The sequence below is a fragment of the Centruroides vittatus genome, unplaced genomic scaffold, assembly GCF_030686945.1.
Source record: "Centruroides vittatus isolate TY-2023 unplaced genomic scaffold, ASM3068694v2 scaffold_2520, whole genome shotgun sequence".
Taxonomy (NCBI): Eukaryota; Metazoa; Arthropoda; class Arachnida; order Scorpiones; family Buthidae; genus Centruroides; species Centruroides vittatus.
In genome coordinates this window covers 859825-867212 of record NW_027122689.1, presented here as the reverse complement: position 1 = coordinate 867212, position 7388 = coordinate 859825, and the positions used below count along the sequence as shown (strand labels likewise).

The following is a 7388-nucleotide window of genomic DNA, read 5'->3' as shown; positions in this document are numbered from 1 at the left end:
GTTCACTTTAGTAACGAAAGATACCGAATGCCGGTCCGGCCGGAGAAATTAACGACGACGAAAGCTGCGAATTTATAATTATCTGGGTATTTCCATTCTAATTCTTATCCGGAAGCATTTCCCAACTGCAAAAATGATTGGCGGCGAAAACCCGTCGAGGTACAGGCTTACTTCGAACCATGCAAATTCGTACCTCTGAGCTTTCGGAGCCCGAGAAATTGTCAGAGGGTTTTCTAGTGGCTTTCTCCGGAAAAAGTTACGGCAAAATATCGAAATTGCGTTTTCTATTTCCGGCATTGCCTTTAGCCACCGATAAAGCTTTTAGAACCCGACAAGTGGCAAAGAACGGATTCTGCGGAAATTTCCAGTATACCCTACCGTAAAGAGCCGGTTTTAAGCTGGAGCCAGCGTTTCTTTTGGTTTACTCTTGTCGGGAAATTTACGTCTATTATCGCTCCCACGCCACTTTCAAAGTCTGGGAAGTTTTTATTCTCCGCGTCTTCTACTAACGAAGGCTTTTTAAAAAAGTTGTCTTAGAAATTGCCGCCAACAAACGAAACTAAGTTACAAAGGACTTATCCTTAAATTCAGCTACGACTGGTAGAATCGACTTACCGACGGGAGACGACCCGAAAAAGTCTTGGGCATTTTCGTACCGGCGTTAACGACGCGTGGCGGAATTAATGCCGATTTAACGACCTTGGACGAAAAACTCTAGGGACGGGAAGAATATTCGCGCGGACGAGTTGTGGAAACGAGTGGGAGGTTGGCGTTAGGTGGGCTAACATTAAATACGGCCAGAAACCGGTAGCCGTTCGAGAAGTTCGAAAGAAACATCTGTTAACAAAAGAATCGAACAGCTGTCCCGGACAGAAAAAATTAATATCGTTTCGTCCGGTGAACTTTAGCATCGAGTTAATTAACGATTTCTTCTGAAAATCGTTAATTAACACTTGGAATGAAAAAAGCGAAATAATTTAAATTCGAATTAATGTAGAAACTTTGATTTATTGGCGCGTCTAATTCTGCGAATTTCGCCCGTCGACTTCTTTCCGACACTCGATTTAATGCCGCATCCCTCCCAGTACCGATATAAATAAACACGTGCAAATATAACAGGTACTAATAATACTCTCTCTTTAAACGTAAATCAAAAATCGAATTTTACCTTTTACGTTACTAAAAGTTTCGAAACATCGATTATTATTTTTATTAATAAATGAAAAAGAATTGTCGGATGACCCGAACGACCCCTAGTAATTTATCGACCTGCCAAATAAATCGATGGTTCTCTGGGGGCGGCCAACGACCGGGTTGCGAAATCCCGGTATAAACTAATTTAATGATTTCTGTTTTATATTCACCAACCCGGTTTAACTTATAAACTGTGGAACCTCCGGATATAATTCCAGACGGAATAATTGAAAATATGCAACAGATATAAATAGGAATTTTACTTTCTTACATATTTCGCAAAGCGAAGATTTACAAAATTCACAAACCGCCAAAGCCGATTTCCCTACAAATAAGTATTGTTACATCTGTATATTTTGAGGTGATTAACCAGTAAACGCCACATTTCGCCAGAAAGCCTAAATCGCCAGTTTCTTCCGCAAGTCGAAAATCTTCGGACGTGTTTTTGTCCGGCCGGCCACCCGTAGGTTACGTTATTTAACTACCGAAAACGTTCCATCTCCTTCCGTTCGTCGTAGTCGGGGGTTGGGATTCCTCCCGATTTATCGTAAACACCAGATAATAATTTTCCGCCTTTTCTTAATAATTATGATTATTTTGTTAAGCGCCACGCCGTTCGGCTTTAGCGTTTGGCCCGCTACGCGCCTATTTTATCATTCCGCCTACCGTCCCGTCGACCTTCGCCCCTCCCACGTGGCGAAACTATAAAACGGAGTCACTCTCTGAGGTCGTCCTCACCGGTCACCGTCCCGGTGGGCGCGGTCGCCCACCTGCGACCCTTCGACCTTGTCCTTCTTCGAATTAGTCAAACCTCGGCCGCCAATAAAGATCGGGCGTATCGACGCGGGGGAGTTTTCGGAGCAAAAGTCGTCCGAGAAACCGGATTACCGACCTACTTTAAGGTCGAATCGAATCTTAAGGCCTACGTCGCCCTTCCACCTGCCCAGTAGGCGGAACGGACGGGAACCAGACCCGGTGACGTCATCGACCCCGCGATTGGGAATTTTTTTCTAATTTCGAGCGTCGGAGGGGCGCGGTTCGAATTAAAGCGAGTGTCGCATTATCCAAAAACAGACGGAGGTGGAAATTCCGGACACCGCGTGGAGTCCACTTTGGAAGGAGAGGCGACGCGCCGACGATAAATGTCATTCGAATTTATAAGTAACCCAATTTGTCGTTTACGAACCGGTGTCGTCACTTTTCTACTCCCGAGAGCGTCGCCTCTTCCTATTTAGAAGATTCGCCGCGTGCTTTTTCGTCCGGTATTTGCCAAAAACGAATTTCCGGCCGTCCTCTCCGACGGGTGAGGTGAACGACCGACCGACCAATCCGGGAAATCCTCTTTCTCGTCACGTGGCTGGTGGGTCGATGGGTAAAAAACCACGGCAAGAACGCAGTGAAGAATCGGGCCGGGTACTCTCTCTTGGGATTTATTAAAGAAAAACAATTAATACGTGGTTAAACGTTGGCAGCTCCTGGAAGAAGAAACTGTTCCGTTATCGCGCTCGTTACGTAACTGACAAAAGCATGGCGCCAACAGCATTTCCAGCACGTGACTTTGGCGGCGCTCCGGTCCGGGAGGAGAGTCGGCATTTGGCACAAAGACGGGGTGGGATGTGGGTCAGTCTACTTTAACTTGTCTCTGCTTTTGCTCCCTTCCATCTTCTCCTTCCTGTCTCTCTTCTCCGAGGATCCGCCGACGGAAGACGAAGACCCGGCCGAACTCGTCAGTTTGGGACGAGGAATGCGCAGAGGTCGAACGTCCAACCACGTTTCCATAGCGACGGACGAGTCTGATAGGAAAGAAAAGTCATCGATCCATTAATTGTAATTGGAATATTTTAAAATCGTTAACCTTACGTTAGAAAAAAACCCGAGTTTACAATTTATAAAAGAAAATGAAACATTTGCGGTCGGAAGAAGAAAGACGAAGACTTCCGAACGATATATTAAATGTTACCCGGTTTAATCGAGAATTTACATTTTGTTGGAATACGGTCGAGGGATGTCGGGAAATTTTCGTCTCTCGATCAAATGTGTACAGTTACGCGTAATTTGAATGAAATAACGACAAAATAAAACGAAAAAGAACAGTAACTTAATAGAAATTAAAGAACGAGTTATCGGCGGAATCGACCGGGAGGGTGGACGGAGTCGTGGGGGTTTGGCCTAGCTACGTTTTTAACCCAATCGTTTCCGGTATCGACGGAGAGAATGCGATTGTAAACCCGGGTATTATTTATCTTTAGCCGCGTTGCCAACACTGTCCGAGTCGTTTCCGAGGTACGGACTCGGTTTTTCCAGCGTGACAAAAAATCAGTTTAATTAAAGGAGGTGAGATTCGAGTTTGGCCAAGTCGATAGACCCGGTCGCACCAACTCCGCGGGGTTTATCGATTTTCGGAACCGGAAACGGACGTTATTAGCATTTAGCCCGTGGAGGCCGCGTGGCCAGCCAGGCGCGTATTTTACCCGGGATGGTGCGGCGTGGATGTGTATGTTATTCGATATTTATAAACCTTCTCCCGGCTTAAAATTATTTTAAATAGCTTCTTATCTCGGTTTTCCCACGCTTATCTCGGCCGGTAGCGCCTTATCGATTTTAATTAGCATATAAATAGCCCAGAAGTTCTTCACGCCTTACGCGAGAACGACTAGCGTTGCGTCACGTCGGTTAACAGGTCGTAGAACCCAAATACTCGTCGCACGACGATACGATCTTTAATCGGATTCCAAACTCTATCGGTGACGTGGAGGAGAGGGCGGAAAATCCCACATTAGTAACTTATTTTCTAATAAATTACGACGCCTCTCCTGGAGGATGACGTTCGAACTCGGTTTTCTAGATTTCCTTTATAGATAGGCGCTCCTTATCGGCAATTTTATCCGCACCGGCCGAGAAAATTTCCACTTAAAAGCGGTTAAGACGGCCTCCGGCCATTTCTTCCCATCGAAACATTCCGACTTTTTTCAGAATCCGCGAGGAAATTTGATGGCTACTTTTCGGTTTCGTCCGTCGATATTTCCGCGGCGCGAGATGCGAAACAATTATAGGTCGACGTTCAGATAACCCGGGGCACCGAACCCACCGCTCCGATTAATTATAAACCGTTTGTTTACGTCTCCGATCTATTTTTAAACAGCCGCGGCGTTACTTTCGTAAACGACTAGCGGAGGGGACGGTGGGCCGACCGAAAGAGGAAAGAACGGAGAGGACCCTCGGCTAACCGGTATTTAGCAGAGTAGAAAAGAGCTTCCCCCAGCCGCTCGGGGAAAAAGATAGGGTTTTCGGTCGACTTTCCCTTTAAAAATCGCCGACGACGAACTTTCCTTGAACCAATTTAATTGTAAACGACGTTCGACATTTTTCCTTTCTCCGATTTCGCCGAACCTTCATTGTTGAAGTATGTTGGTCACTGAAAATTAGGTTGGCCCGTAACGTCACTTTACAAAACGAGTTTCGTCCATCGATTTTTCGTTTTTATTTCCCAATACTTCTCTCTTCGACGATTTTAAATTTTTCGTAACTTTCCGAAGCGGGCTTTTGGGATAAAATGACAAAAATCTGTGGGGTAGAATTTTGTGGTCCGCGAATGCCAAATAGCTTCTACGAATTTTGATTTCGAAATTACTTTCCACTTAATAACTGCGTTTCGCGATTGCTTTCACCCGGCAGTCCTCCGATTACGGACAAACCGCATTTCACGAAACTTACGCTTTAGTTACATTTTTAATTTGCACTTAAAGCAATCCCCGCCCGGGTCGGGTTTCGGAAGGTTAACTAAAACAGTCCGCGGCCGAATTACGGTTTTGTCTAGGGTTTATTTTAACGTTAATCGACGGAAACCCCGGCAAGCCGAGAGAAGAGACGAAAGGAAGAGGAGGAAAAATTTTCGGCCCGGGACCGTTACGTTAAATTTAATATTTTGCCACGTCGATACGGGGCCAGGCGACGATAGGAAAAATAGGTCTAGGCGCCCGTAGTGTATAAAGAAATTAAGAGCCGGCCGACCGGCGGAGGTAGAACGTCTAGCGACAACGGTGACTTAAATTATGCTGGGTGGAGTGGCCACGGCCGCGTGGAAAATAATAATAATAAGGGGTAAAGTCGGCGTCGTGGCCGGATCGGAAGGAATTAAGGCGTTAGAAGCGGTTACTCACTGCGACGGTGCGACGGTGGCGGCGACCCGGCGTCGAATGACAAAAAGAGAAAACTTATCGTTAACTAGTTCAATAACAGTGACGTGGAAACCCGTCCGACCGGGTCACTGCCGCTCACGTGACTCTACGCGACTTCCGGGTGCGTTGACGAAGGAAAGCGCGGGTCGATAGACGGCGAAAAACCGACCGCCCTCGGCTTTCCCGGTTCCTTTAAACTCGGCCTTTCGGTAACCCACCGGGCCGGGTCCTTCGGGCGCCGGCGGGGAGGCCTTTGCGCCTTTCCGGGAAGCCGCAACTTTATCGATTTCCAGTGAGAGACGAAAGGCTCCTTTCTATTGCCCGGTCCGAGAATTAGCCACCGCTGACTGGGAAGGAAAACGGGGTAAATTTGGCCGGAAAACCAGCGGAGCCCCAATGTGAAATGGGCGAGTTTCCAACCGCGGGCCGACTGTAAAAGACTGCAGATTTTGCAGGAAACGTGACTAGCGGCTTTTCTTTTCGTTTAGGAGCCGACGGTCCGTTTAACACGTAACGCCCTCACCGGAGCTGGGTAATTTAGCCGTTTCCGGTTCGGGCCGGGGTGGTCCCGGGCGCAGTCGACGACCGCCGGAGGCTTCATTTGCCGGGACGGAAGAACGGAAGGAGAAACTGCGCTCCGCCGGGCCGAACGAGACGGAATCCGTTTACTCCATCCTTAAAGTATCCTGGCGAAAGGACGCGGCGTATAACTGCGTTTGGCCACCGAAAGTCGGGCGGAAGACTTCTCCCCTCGGAAAGAGACGACCCCGTTCCTCCCGGCCACCGCCGTCGGCCGAGCGGAAATTCGTCGCCTCCGCCTCCGATTGGTGCCCGGGTTACGCGTAACGAAATTAATTCGAACGGAACCGGCGTAAACTTTTGACCGTCCGGGGAGGAAGCTACGGGCTGGGCGGCTCCTCGTCTAAATCCTATTCGTTTATTCTGACCGGCGAGATCGAAACCGGGGCCAGGAAGCCAAATCTCGTCTAGGGCCAAAGCCGCCCCGCGGTAGCCTCGGCCCCTTTACTGTTTTCTTTCGTTATAAGAGGAACTTGGTAAAATAGAAGCGGTAAACGTTCTTCCCATTAAAAGCCCCACCGGGAGAAAGCTAAGTTTCCGCCCGGAAGAGATTAAAAAATGGACGCTTTCCGTCGGAAAAACCCGATCCGGTGGAAGGTGCCCGCGCAAACTCCTCCGTACAAAAAGTCCTTTTTAAAAGAATGTCTTTACCTTCCCTTGTGCCGGCCGATCAGCCGGTAGATAAAACCGCTAAACACCGGTAGTGGGCGACTGGCCCTTCGACAGGCAGGTGGCGTTGCCGTAACCAAAAAATAAGCTTTCCTTCTTCACGCCCACCCTTTAAGACGGGAGTGGCCAACCTACGGCACGCGTGCCCAAAGTGGCACGTAACGTACGGTACTATTTAGTTTTATCATCCGTCTCTTTCCATCGTCCTTCCGATTTATTACCCGATTGTCCCTTTTCGCAAGTATTCTAATTACGGCGTGTCGGTTTAATTTATTTAAATATCGTTATCCGAAATCTAAAACTTTGTCAGGCGTAAACATCTTTAAAGCAGAATACGCTTACTGTATGGCGCGTGGTCTGGAAAAGGTTGGCCACCCCCGCTTTAAGATTTATCCGCCAGAACCGCCGTGGCACCGGTAGGCTTTCGACTCCGTTTCTTCGGGCCCGGGTGGGCTCCGCCCCTAGGCCTCTCCTACTTCCCTCGTCCCCAATTATTAAGTAAAGCGGTGGCGGCCCTTACATACAGGAGCGGGCGTCAACCGTTGGACGAAACTTCCGGAATTAGAAGGACGAAGGCGTTTCGTGTATTTCTTAATTATTTTCTTCGTATTTCGGTACCCGAGTGCGGGAAATGGCCAGCACCCGCATTACATATCGAGCGGACGGAAATTTCTCGGTGGGTTGGGGCTAAGCTGGATATCCGGTTTAGCTGAAAGCCCGGAAGATACCGGCGATATTTTCTGGGCTTCGGATCGGACTGCGGTAGCT

General features: G+C 48.2%; 1 long non-coding RNA gene across 1 annotated transcript; it reads right to left on the bottom strand.

The window, feature by feature from the left end:
• Positions 1-1439: 1439 nt before the first annotated feature.
• On the bottom strand, positions 1440-5393 carry LOC136987510 (uncharacterized). Its single transcript, XR_010882618.1, has 2 exons — positions 5355-5393; positions 1440-2987 (listed from the first exon to the last, which is right to left on the bottom strand). It is a non-coding gene; the product is annotated as an uncharacterized lncRNA (long non-coding RNA).
• Positions 5394-7388: the final 1995 nt, after the last annotated feature.